The sequence below is a fragment of the Hordeum vulgare genome, chromosome 1H (assembly GCF_904849725.1).
Source record: "Hordeum vulgare subsp. vulgare chromosome 1H, MorexV3_pseudomolecules_assembly, whole genome shotgun sequence".
Classification (NCBI taxonomy): domain Eukaryota; kingdom Viridiplantae; phylum Streptophyta; class Magnoliopsida; order Poales; family Poaceae; genus Hordeum; species Hordeum vulgare.
This window is the reverse complement of record NC_058518.1, coordinates 382,209,819-382,223,684: the sequence shown is the minus strand read 5'-3', so window position 1 is coordinate 382,223,684 and position 13,866 is coordinate 382,209,819.

Here is a 13,866-nt window from a genome sequence, read left to right as displayed (position 1 = left end):
GCAAAGAAGACGACAATAATCTCGGCATCAAAGTCTTTGTTGAACTTCATAATGTTGAGAATGCCCAGCTTTTCACAGAGAGAAAGAACAGTCCTGAAGTACCTGGCATTCAACTGCATATATTCAACGTCAATGGATTTGACATGTGGAACATACAGGGTCTCCTTTCTCTTTAGAACGTCATTATAGACCGACAGTTGCTTCCAGTTCCAGAAGGGACGGTTGCGCATAGATGGCTCCTGGGGTTCCCGATAGGGATAGGCCTTGCGGGACATCCAAAAGTCCTTAGCATTCAGCATGGTCATGGATTGGGACTTCAAGGGCTTGACAGCATGGCGCTTCCCCTTAGACTTGGAAGCAGTCTGGCTAGCACTCTCCTATTGAACAGACCCTTATAGTTGACTTGAGCTATCTGCCTCAAATGTACAGTAACGCTTTGTGCTTCCACTGCTGGGGCTCGTCCTACGCTCCTCATGAGAAGAGCTGCCACCTCGTGAGATCCAAAACAAAACCAGAGGAAAACACAAGAGTAAACGATGTGCATAAGTCAACAGGAAACCAAGAAATGGCAGAAGAAGGTGATGGAACAATAGGAATTGTGTGTTCTTGGCAGCCCAGAGAGGTAGTACCGCTTCCAGGAGCGGTACTACCTCTTATGACTGGTAGTACCACTCAGGGCACTGACTGTAGGGTGAAAACCACCAGTGGTCATATCTGGTACTACCGGGGATGCCAAGAGCACCTAATTCATACTTAGAACATCAAGTCTAGTCCCTAGCCTCTTCCCCATCCTACTCATGCCGTGACTTTTGACAAAAAGTGAGGGATACATGTCACATTGACCAAAACCAAGATCTGAAAATTAGACCAAAAGGAGAGACGAACGGGGGCAATACCAGTATCCATGGAAAGAGGAAGGTGTGGGGATCGATTCCATCGGTTGGAATTGCGAAAGAGAGGCAGAAAACAGAGAACATCGACGGCCACCGGAGCCCTTGGGTCGCTTGGAGAGAGAAACCCACGAGGAGGAGTGGGGATGAATGGGTATGGGGAGTAGAAACTGCCCCTGCCCGTGCCCCATGATACGTCTCAAACGTATCTACAATTTTTGATGGTTTCATGTTATTATCTTGTCAACTTTGGATGTTTTATGTACTTTTTATATCTTTTTTGGGACTGACTTATTAATTCAGTGCCAAGTGTGAGTTCCTGTTTTTTCTGTGTATTTTAGTCTTTTCAGATCTGATTTTGGAATGGAGTCCAAACGGAATAAAATCCCCGAAATAAATTTTTCCAGAACAGAAGAAGATCGGGGGACTTAAGGGCCAAGGGAGGAGAGCTACAAGGGGCCCACAAGCCTTGTAGCTGCCACGGGGGGGGGGGGCTACCAGGCTTGTGGCATCCCTGGCGCTCCCCTGCCCTAGCTCTTTCGCCTATATATTCCCTGAAATCCAGAAACAAATTAGGGCATCCAAGAAAACACTTTTCCGCCACCGCAAGCTTCCGTTTCCGCGAGATCTCATCTGGAGACCCTTCCCGGTGCCCTGCCGGAGGGGACTTTGGAGTTGGAGGGCTTCTACATCAACATCATCGCCTCTCCAATGACTCGTGAGTAGTCCACTTCAGACCTACGGGTCCGTAGTTAGCAGCTAGATGGATTCTTCTCTCTCTTGGATCTTCAATACAAAGTTCTCCATGATCTACATGGAGATCTATCTGATGTAATCCTCTTTAGCGGTGTGTTTGTCGAGATTCGATGAATTGTGGATTTGTGATCAGATTATCTATGAATTATATTTGAGTCTTTGCTGATTTCTTTTATGCATGACTTGATATCCTTGTAAGCCTCTCCGTGTCTTGGGTTTTGTTTGGCCAACTAGGTCTATGATTCTTGCAATGGGAGAAGTGCTTGGTTTTGGGTAAATACCGTGTGGTGACCTTCCCAGTGACAGAAGGGGCAACAAGGCACGCATCATGTTGTTGCCATCAAGGGTAACAAGATGGGCTTTTATCATAGATATGAGATTGTCCATCTACATCATGTCATCTTGCTTAAGGCGTTACTCTGTTCTTATGAACTAAATACACTAGATGCATGGTGGATAGCGCTCGATGTGTGGAGTAATAGTAGTAGATGCAGAAAGTATCGGTCTACTTGTTTTGGACGTGATGCCTAAAGATATAATCATTTCCATAGATAACGTCACGACTTTGCGCGGTTCTATCAATTGCTCGATAGTAATTCGTTCACCCACCGTCTACTTGCTTTCATGAGAGAAGCCACTAGTGAACACTACGGCCCCCGGGTCTATTCACAACTATCGTTTCCACTTTCACTTTTACTTTGCTTTGTGTACTTTTTGCTTTCAGCTCTCACTTTGCAAACAATCTATAAGGGATTGACAATCCCTTCATAGCATTGGGTGCAAGCTCTTTGTGTTTGTGAAGGTACTTGTGACTTGACGCGATCCTCCCTCTTGATCGGTACCTTGGTTCTCAAAACTGAGGGAAATACTTATCGCCGCTGTGTTACATCACCCTTTCCGCTTCGAGGGAACACCAACGCAAGGCTCCAAGGCCACGGGGGAATCCTTTGCATATTTGCCAAGGAAGTCCCTAAAGGCGTAGCCGTAGCAGAAGGATTCCTGGCACCGTTGCCGAGGAGTATCAAGACAATAGTCTCCCGTCAACACGCTTATTTGTGGCACCGTTGGAAGGTCTTTTGTTGCAGTAGCATAAGTATTTCTGGCGCTGTTGCCGGGGAAGGAGAGATCAAGTCAAGATCTATCCAAGTAGGTGTCACAAACTCATCTCTTGCATTTACCTTTTTTGCCAGTTGCCTCTCGTTTTCCTCTCCCCCACTTCACATTTGCCGTTTTCATCTGCCTTTCTCCTTTGCCTATTTCGTTCGCCCTTTTCTCTCGCTTGCTTTCTGTTCACTTGTGTGCCATGTGCCTTCAATATGCTTGCATCTTCGCTTGCTGAAAATCTAGTGATATGGATCCTCATCCACTTGCTAATCTCTTGAAGAGATCCAATTATGTTGATCCAATTGCTAGTGAGTTGAGTGCACTTGACTATCTTTATGGAGTTTTGCTTGAGATGCGTGAATCTGAAAATCATGATGAAGAAATTTATGAAGTGATTCATGAGAGCTCCTTGAATGAAAAGCATGATTGCAATGGTTTCACTATAAATTCTATTAGTGACAATCATGCTACAAATATGCAAAACCCTAAGCTTGAGGATGCTAGTTTTGCTATGTCCACTACTTGTTGCAATAATCATGATTGGGGTGATGATCTTTCTTATGATCTTGAAAATTTGTTTAAACCTCATGATGAATATGATATTTGCAATAATACTGAAAGTGGGTTTGGAGAAGTCATGACTTTAGTTGATAATCCCACTATTTTTGAAGAGCGTCAACTTTGCATGCATGTGGATCATGAAAATAATATCCTATGTGATAGTTACATTGTTGAATTCGAATATGATCCCACATGTAATTGCTATGAGAGAGGAAAATATTTTGGTAGAAACTTTCATGTTACCAAATTACCTCTCGTTATGTGGAGATTGCTATTGTCTCTTTCTTCTTCCTTGCATATGGCAACTATTGGTTGTCTTGACAATCTGTTTTCCTATAAAATGCCTATGCATAGGAAATATGTTAGACTTAGATGTGATTTTCACATGCTTTATGATGCTCTCGTTGTGCTTCAATTCTTGTCTATTGTGTGAGCATCATTGATTTATCAATGCCTAGCTAAGGGCGTTAAACAATAGCGCTTGTTGGGAGGCAACCCAACGAATCTATCCTTTTTATTTCTGTTTTGTGTTTTCCACACTTTCATAATTCTGTTATGATTGTGTTTTTTGTGTTTCTTTTTGCATTTGTGCCAAGTAAAACCGTTATGATTAGTCTTGGGGATGATCGTTTGGTCATGCTGGAAAAGACAGAAACTTTGTGCTCACGAAAAGAATTTTCATTTTTTTTTCTGTAAGAGCTTTTGAGTTGATTCTTTTTTTTGCTGATTGCTACGCAAATTCTTCAGGCTGTCGTAATTTTTCAGAATTTTTTAAGTACGAGAAGTATACGAAGTATACAGATTGCTACAGACTGGTCTACTTTTAACAGATTCTGTTTTTGTTGAGTTGGTTGCTTATTTTGATGAAACTATGGATAGTATCGGGGGGTATTAGCCATGGAAGATTGAAATAGAGTAACCCAACAATCAACATAAGTAGAATCTAAGTTTGCTACAGTACCAAAGGAAGTGGTGGTTTGCTTTCTTATACTAATGATATCACGAGTTTCTGTTTAAGTTTCGTGTTGTGAAGTTTTCAAGTTTTGGGTGAAGTTCTTATGGACAAAGAGATAAAGAGTGGCAAGAGCTCAAGCTTGGGGATGCCCAAGGCACCCCAAGTTGATTCAAGGATGTCGTAAAAGCCTAAGCTTGGGGATGCCCCGGGAAAGCATCCGCTCTTTCGTCTTCAATCCATCGGTAACGTTACTTGGGGCTATATTTTTATTCACCACATGTTATGTGTTTTGCTTGGAGCGTCTTGTATTGTAGGAGTCTTTTATTTTTGTTGTGTCACAATCTTCCTTGCTGCACACCTAGAGAGAGAGAGACATGCACTCACCGTGATTTTGTCGAGCTTCACTTATATCCTTTGGTTAGACAATTCAGCTCACATGTGCTTCACTTATATCTTTTGAACTAGTTGATTTTGCTCTATGTTCTTCACTTATATGTTTTAGAGCACGGAAGCGCGTGGCTTGGTAGTTGATCAATGCTATGAAAGTAGTCTCAAAAGGGGTAGTTATCCGAAGGGATATGAAAACTTCCATGTCCATGTGCATTGAATAGTTAGAGAAGTTTGATTCCTTTCAATTAGTTTTGAGATGTGGTTGTGGTAATATTTAAGTTATGTTAGTATGGTGTTGTGGATCTAGAAATACTTGTGTTGAATTTAGTAATTCCCGTAGCATGCACGTATGGTGAACAGCTATGTGATGAAGTCTGAGCATGATTAGTCTATTGATTGTCATCCTTTGTGTGGCGGCTGGGATCGCGCGATGGTTTATACCTACCAACCCTTCCCCTAGGAGTATGCATTGAATGCTTTGTTTCGATTACTACTAAAACTTTTGCAACAAGTATATGAGTTCTTCATGACTAATGTTGATTCCATGGTTTAGATGCACTTTCACCTTTCACCATCACTATCTTCTTTAGTGCCGTGCAACTTTCGCCGGTGCACAAAACCCACCATATAGCCTCCCCCAAAACAGCCACCATACCTACCTACTATGGCTTTTTCAAAGCTATTCCGAGATATATTGCCATGCAACTACCACCATGACATGTGCCACAACTTCTACATTGCCATTGCATGATCGTAAGATAGCTAGCATGTTTCCATTAATGTCTATGCCATGCTAGATCATTGTCACGGTACACTACCGAAGGCATTTCATATAGAGTCATCATTGCTCTAAGTTTTGAGTTGTAAGTGTGATGATCATCATTGATGGAGCATTGTCCCATGTGAGGAAATAAAAGAGTCTAGCGAAGCCCATTTACAAAAAGAGGCCAAAGATGCCCACCAAAAAAAAGAGGCCAAAGAGCCCACCAAAAAAATGAGAGAAAAAGAGAGAAGCGACAATGCTACTATCCTTCCACACTTGTGCTTATTAAGCACCATGATCTTCATGATTGAGAGTCTCTCGTTTTGTCACCACCATATTGCTAGTGAGAAATTTTCATTATATAACTTGGCTTGTATATTCCAATGATAGGCTTCCTCAAATTTGCCTTAGGTCTTCGTGAGCAAGCAAGTTGGATGCACACCCACTAGTTTTCTTTAAGAGCTTTCACATACTCTTAGCTCTAGTGCATCATTTGTATGGAAATCCCTACTCATTCACATTGATATCTATTGATGAGCATCTCCATAGCTCATTGATATGCCTAGTTAATGTGACCATCTTCCTCTTGTTTGTCTTGCAACCTCCACCACACTCCATTCCACTTAGTGCTAAAACCATGGCTCACGCTCATGTATTGCGTGAGAGTTGAAAAGGTTTGAGAAAGTAAAAGTGTGAAAACAATTACTTGGCCAATACCGGGGTTGTGCATGATTTAAATTCGTTGTGCAAGGATGATAGAGCATAGCCAGACTATATGTAGGGATAACTTTCTTTTGGCCTTGTTATTTTGAAAGTTCATGATTACCTTGCTAGTTTGCTTGAATTGTTATTGTCTCCACATCAATAGCAAACTATTGTTTTTAATCTAATGGATCTGAACATTCACGTCACATAAGAGGAGTTACAAAATACATCTTTGCTAGGTAGCATGAAAGCATCAAAAATTCATTCTTTATCACTTCCCTACTCGAGGACGAGCGGGAGTTAAGCTTGGGGATGCTTGATACGTCTCAAACATATCTATAATTTTTGATGGTTTCATGCTGTTATCTTGTCAGCTTTGGATGTTTAATGTACCTTTTATATCTTTTTTGGGATTAACTTATTAATTCAGTGGCAAGTGCCACTTCCTGTTTTTCTATGTTTTTGACTCTTTTCAGATCTGATTTTGGAACGGAGTCCAAACGGAATAAAATCCCCGAAATAAATTTTTCTAGAACAGAAGAAGATTGGGGGACTTGACGGCCAAGGCAGGAGAGCTACAGGGGCCCACAAGCCCTGTAGTCGCCACCAGGGGGGCGGCGGCTACCAGGCTTGTGGCCTCCTTGGCGCTCCCCTGCCCTAGCTCTTTTGCCTATATATTCCCTAAAATCCAGAAAAAATCAGGGCATCCACGAAAACACTTTTCCGTCGCCACAAGCTTCCGTTTTCGCGAGATCTCATCTGGAGACCCTTCCCGGTGCCCTGCTGGAGGGGACTTTGGAGTTGGAGGGCTTCTACATCAACATCATCGCCTCTCCAATGACTCGTGAGTAGTCCACTTCAGACCTACGGGTCCGTAGTTAGTAGCTAGATGGCTTCTTCTCTCTCTTGGATCTTCAATAGAAAGTTCTCCATGATCCTCATGGAGATCTAACCGATGTAATCCTCTTTGGCGGTGTGTTTGTCGAGATCCGATGAATTGTGGATTTGTGATCAGATTATCTATGAATTATATTTGAGTCTTTGCTGATTTATTTTATGCATGATTTGATATCGTTGTAAGTCTCTCTGAGTCTTGGGTTTTGTTTGGCCAACTAGATCTATGATTCTTGCAATGGAAGAAGTGCTTGGTTTTGGGTTCATACCGTGTGGTGACCTTTCCCAGTGACAGAAGGGGCAGCAAGGCACGCATCATGTTGTTGCCATCAAGGGTAACAAGATGGGCTTTTATCATAGATATGAGATTGTCCATCTACATCATGTCATCTTGCTTAAGGCGTTACTCTGTTCTTATGAACTTAATACACTAGATGCATGTTGGATAGCGGTCGACGTGTGGAGTAATAGTAGTAGATGTAGAAAGTATCGGTCTACTTGTTTTGGACGTGATGCTTATAGATATAATCATTGCCATAGATAACGTTACAACTTTGCGCGGTTCTATCAATTGCTCAACAGTAATTCGTTCACCCACCGTCTACTTGCTTTCATGAGAGAAGCCACTAGTGAACACTACGGCCCCCGGGTCTATTCACAACTATCGTTTCCACTTTCACCTTTACTTTGCTTTGTGTACTTTTTTGCTTTCAGCTCTCACTTTGCAAACAATCTATAAGGGCTTGACAACCCCTTCATAGCGTTGGGTGCAAGCTCTTTGTGTTTGTGTAGGTACTTGTGACTTGAGGCGATCCTCCCTCTGGATCGATACCTTGGTTCTCAAAACTGAGGGAAATACTTACCGCCGCTGTGCTACATGACCCTTTCCGCTTCGAGGGAACACCAACGCAAGGCTCCAAGGCCACGGGGGAATCCTTTGCATATTTGCCAAGGAAGTCCCTAAAGGCGTAGCCGTAGCAGAAGGATTCCTGGCGCTGTTGCCAGGAGTATCAAGACAATAGTCTCCCATCAACACGCTTATTTCTGGCGCCGTTGGAAGGTCTTTTGTTGCAGTAGCACCCCATAACCCCCTCTGGATTCACATAAGCAATAGTACCGTGCTCGGAGTGGTAGTACCGCTGCTAATAGCGGTAGTACCTCTTATGATCGGTAGTACCGCTCTAAGAGTGGTAGTACCGCCCCAGATGGCCCCAAAATGATTCCAAGAGGTGGTGCAAGCAAAGAAATAACATACTTTTTAACCCTAAAGTGGCATGAGACATGAAACACAGTCACGGTAAAGGTGATACCCCAAGTTATGAAGAAAACAAACCAGAGAGAAAATCAACCTGGGGTGGCACAAAAAAATTTACAACATGCTCTCAAGAAGCAAATGCCTCACTTAAGAGGGGGGGCGGTGGCTGAAGCCACCTATGTTTGAGTCAATTGGTATGGCACCGCGAAGATTTTAAATCTTGGGCCCAAGACTAAAACTCGTCTTTTGAAGCACATGTGTCATCTAAAATGACTAATGTGAAAGACTTGATCAATTTACACATAATAGGTGGATGGAGAGTTCATTGAGAGAACAACACTCCCCCTAAATTCATGCCTACATCTAAACAAGATAATTGATGAGAGTGGTGGGGCGTGCCTAAGATCAATCCACATTTCTCAAATCAATGATATTTAACTCATGCCTTAACTTGCGAAATATTGCTTCATTCAATGGCTTCGTGAAAATATCTCCAAGTTGATCATTAGTGTTAAGATGAATGAGACCAATCTACCCAGGCTTGATATGATCCCGGATGAAGTGGTGACGAATACTAATGTGCTTCGTCTTGCAGTGTTGAACCGGGTTGTTGGAGACCGAGATAACACTTTCATTATCACGATAAAGAGGCACTTTGTCACAATTGACACCCTAATACTTTAAAGTTTGCTTCATCCAAAGCAACTGAGCACAACAACTTGCAGCAGCGACATACTCGGCCTCGACGGATGAGAAAGAAACACGATTTTGTTTATTTGAAGACCAACTTACTAGAGAGTGACCAGGGAATTGGCAACCTCCGGAAGTTGACTTCCTCTCCACACGGTCTCCCTCCCAATTCGAGTCCGAATACCCTATGAGATCAAATGAAGCACATTTGGGATACCATAAGCCAAAGTTTGGGGAATGAGCCAAATATTGAAAGATTCACTTGACCTCCACATAGTGGCTTTCCTTAGGTGCAGATTGAAATCATGCAAAAATTCCCACACCCAACATAATATCCGGTATAGATGCACAAAGGTAAAGCAAAGATCCAATCATAGAGCAATATACCTTTTGATTCACAACTTTACCATTGGTATCTAAGTCAATTTGGCATTTGAGGGGCATGGGGGTGTTTTCCTTGGCTGGTTTGAGATCATCCATCTTGAACCTCTTGAGAATGTCTTGGGTATATTTAGCTTGATTGATGATGGTTCCTTGACTTTGTTGCTTGACTCTGAATCCAAGGAATAACTTCAACTCTCCCATCATAGACATATCAAATTATTTGGCGATTAGTGCAAAAAACTCTTCATTAAAAGCTTTTTTAGGAGAACGAAAGATAATATCATCAACATATAGTTGGCATACGAACAAACTCCCTTTGACCTTCTTAGTAAAAAGAGTGGGGTCAATTTTCCCAATTTCAAATCGACAATCATGTAACATCTCACTAAGGTGCTCCTACCGCGCTCGCGGGGCTTGTTTAAGGCCATAGAGTGCCTTATCGAGAACGTAAACATGATTGGGGAACTTGGGATCCTCGGACCCCGGGGGTTGCTTGACATATACCAACTCCTTAAGGGGACCATTAAGAAATGCACTCTTCACATAGATTTGATATAATTTGAAGTTATGATGTGAAGCAAATGCAAGCAACATGCGAATAGATTCAAGGCAAGCAAGGGAGCAAAGGTTTCACCGTAGTCGATGCCCTCGACTTGGGAGTAGCCTTGTGCTACTAATCTTGCCTTGTTGCGAATGATAACACCATTTGCATCTTGCTTGTTCTTAAAGATCCACTTGGTTCCAATGACATTGTGTTTCTCCTTTTGTCTTGGCACCAACCGCCACACTTTGTTGCGCTCAAAGTTGTTGAGGTCATCATGCATGGCTTCAAGCCACTCCATATCTTCGAGTGCTTCTTGTACCTTGAGGGGTTCAATGCAAGAAACAAATGCATGATGTGCAGTAAAGTTTGTTAATTGTGTGCGAGTTTCTTCAAGCTTCCGTAGACATTCTCTAGCACATGTTGATAGTTTTTAAGTTTTGTAGCATGGAAAGTCGAGGAGGAACCTTTTTTGACCTTTAACGCCTTTACAAGCTTGGTCTTGATCTTGAGCTTGCTCTAGATCTTGAGCTTGCTCGGAGGTGTGAGCTTGATCAAGGACATCACTTGGTTAACTACCATCATGTGGTTGATCTTCTCCTTGATCTTGATCACAAGGTTGAGGGCCTTCACTTTGTTCTTCAGAAGTGTGTGGGTCTTCCGTCGGTGATGGTTCCACTCGAGTAGAAAATTGTCCTTCTACTTCGGCCACAAGGGGTTCCTCAACGGGAAGGAAGTGTCCCACACCCATTCTTCTTATGGATTGGGGAGGAATTTGATCACCTACATCACAAATACCACTTTGATCCACTTGGGAGCCATTATTCTCATCAAAATCCACGTTACACGTCTCCTCAGTGAGTCCATTGGATTTGTTGAGGACACGGTAAGCATGAGAGTTTGTAGCATAACCAACAAATATGCCCTCTTGAGCTCTAGGTTCAAACTTAGACAAACAAGCACCTTTCTTGAGAATGAAACACTTACAACTGAACACCGAGAAGTACTTCAGGTTGGGCTTGTTACCGGTAAGAATTTCATAAGGAGTCTTGTTCAAGCCTTTCCCGAGGTAGAGCCGATTAGATGCATGACATGAGGTGTTGATGGCTTTGGCCCAAAAGTTATATGAAGATTTAAACTCCACCATCATGGTTCTTGCCGCGTCCATCAACGTCCGGTTCTTCTTTTCTGCTACACCATTTTGTTGAGGAGTATATGGTCGGAATATTGATGTTGTATCCCCTCATCACTCAGAAATTCATTTAAGGTGTAATTCTTGAATTTGGTGCCATTGCCACTTCTTATCATCAATATCTTTGCCTCATGTTGACATTGAACTTCATTGGCAAAGTCAATGATGGTTTGTTAGGTCTCACTCTTCCTCTTGAAGAAGTACACCCAAGTATATCTTGAGTAATTTTCCACTATCACCAAACAATAGTTTGTTCCCCCAAGACTATCAAAAGATGGAGGACCAAAGATATCCATGTCGAGGAGTGATACGTCTCCATCGTATCTACTTTTCCAAACTCTTTTGCCCTTGTTTTGGACTCTAACTTGCATGATTTGAATGAAACTAACCCGGACTAACGCTATTTTCAGCAGAATTGCCATGGTGTTGTTTTTACGCGGAAATAAAAGTTCTCGGAATGACCTGGAAATTTACAAGGATTTATTGTGGAATATATAAAAAATACTGGCGCAAGAATCAACCAGAGACGTGGAGCGAGGAGCCCACAAGCCGAGGAGGCGTGGGCACCCCTGGCCGCGCCTAGCAGGCTTGTGGGGCCCCCGGGGCTTCGTCGCCTCCAATTCCAGCTCTATTTAGTCCCTTCTATCCAGAAAAAAATCAAGGAGAAGAGTTCATCGAATTTTACGATACGGAGGCGCCGCCACCACCTGTTCTTCCACTGGAGGGCAGATCTGGAGTCCGTTCTGGGCTCCGGAGAGGGGAGATCGTCACCGTCGTCATCACCAACCATCCTTCATCGCCAATTCCATGATGCTCTTCATCGTTCGTGAGTAATCTCATCGTAGGCTTGCTGGACGGTGATGGGTTGGATGAGATCTATCATGTAATCGAGTTAGTTTTGATGGGGATTGATCCCTAGTATCCACTATGTTCTGAGATTGATGTTGCTACTACTTGGCTATGCTTAATGTTTGTCACTAGGGCCCGAGTGCCATGATTTCAGATCTGAACCTATTATGTTCTCGTCAATATATGTGTGTTCTGATCCTATCTTGCGAGTTGTAGTCACCTACTATGTGTTATGACCCGGCAACCCCGGAGTGCCAATAGCCGGTACCACTCCCGGAGATGACCATAGTATGAGGAGTTCATGTATTCACTAAGTGCTAATGCTTTGTTTCGGTTCTCTATTAAAAGGAGAACCTTAATATCCCTTAGTTTCCATTAGGACCCCGCTGCCACGGGATGGATGGACAGTAGATGTCATGCAAGTTCTTTTCCCTAAGCACGTATGACTATATAGGGAATGCATGCCTACATTACATTGACGAACTGGAGCTAGTTACATATCTCCCCATGTTATAACTGTTACATGATGAATGTCATCCGGCATAATTATCCATCACCGAAGCAATGCCTACGAGTTTTTCCTACTGGTCCTTGCTACGTTACTTTGCCGCTACTGCTGTCACTGCTGCTGCTGTCACTACTGTTGCTGTCACTACTGCTACTGTTACCGTTGCTACCGTTGCTATCACACTACTTTGCTACTGAAACTTTGCTGCAGATACTAAGTCTTTCAGGTGTGGTTGAATTGACAATTCAACTGTTAATACTCGAGAATATTCTTTGGCTTCCCCTTGTGTCGAATCAACAAATTTGGCTTGAATACTCTACCCTCGAAAACTGTTGCGATCCCCTATATTTGTGGGTTATCAAGACTATTTTCTGGCGCCGTTGCCAGGGAGGCATAGCTCTATTCTTTGAGTCACTTGGGATTTACGTCCGTTGATCATTATGAGGAATCCAAGAGATCCAAAAACCAAAGTCTTGCCCTCAACTACGAGGACAGGTAAGGAACTGCCATCTAGCTCTGCACTTGATTCACCTTCAATTATGAGTAAGTTTGCGACACCACCTCCTACTAGAAATTTTGATGTGTCGCATGTGCTTGATGATGCTACTTCTGCTATCCATGATGCTTATGATGATGCTTCGCTTGATACTGCTTTGCCACTAGGTGCATTCCTTGATGCACAAATTGCTAGAGTTGCTGCTGAATGTGATGATACTTCTGAGACTGCTGAAATTATTGAAGTAGAACATGTTGTTTCACCTGTTAGAACTAGCTCTCCTAGATATGAACTGCCTGATATACCTGAGGGTTATGTTATGGAGGGAGAGATAGCTAAGGACTTTCTTGCTTGTAAGGATAGCTATGATCTTGAGAAATTACTGCGCAAGTGGAAATAAAAATCTCTGAACGCTAGAATGAAGTACGATCCTAAGTTTGCTACTTCGCCTATCTTTGTGACCGATAAGGATTATGAATTCTCCGTCGATCCTGAGTTAATCACTTTGGTCGAATCTGATCCTTTTCATGGTTATGAATCTGAAACAGTTGTAGCACATCTTACTAAGCTTCACGATATAGCCACCCTATTCACGAGTGAGGAAAAGATCCGCCACTACTATATCCTTAAGTTGTTTCCTTTCTTGCTAAAGGATGATGCTAAGACTTGGTTCACTTCTCTTGCTCTTGGTTGTGTGCGTAGTCCCCAGGATATGATCTACTACTTCTCTGAAAAATATTTTCCAGCCCATAAGAAACAAGCTGCCTTGCAGGATATATATAACTTTGTGCAAGTTGAAGAAGAGAGTCTCCCACAAGCTTGGGGGAGGCTTGTCCAGCTACTGAATGCTTTGCCTAATCACCCTCTTGAGAAGAAAGAAATACTTGATATCTTCTATAATGGACTAACCGATGCTTCTAGGGACCACCTAGA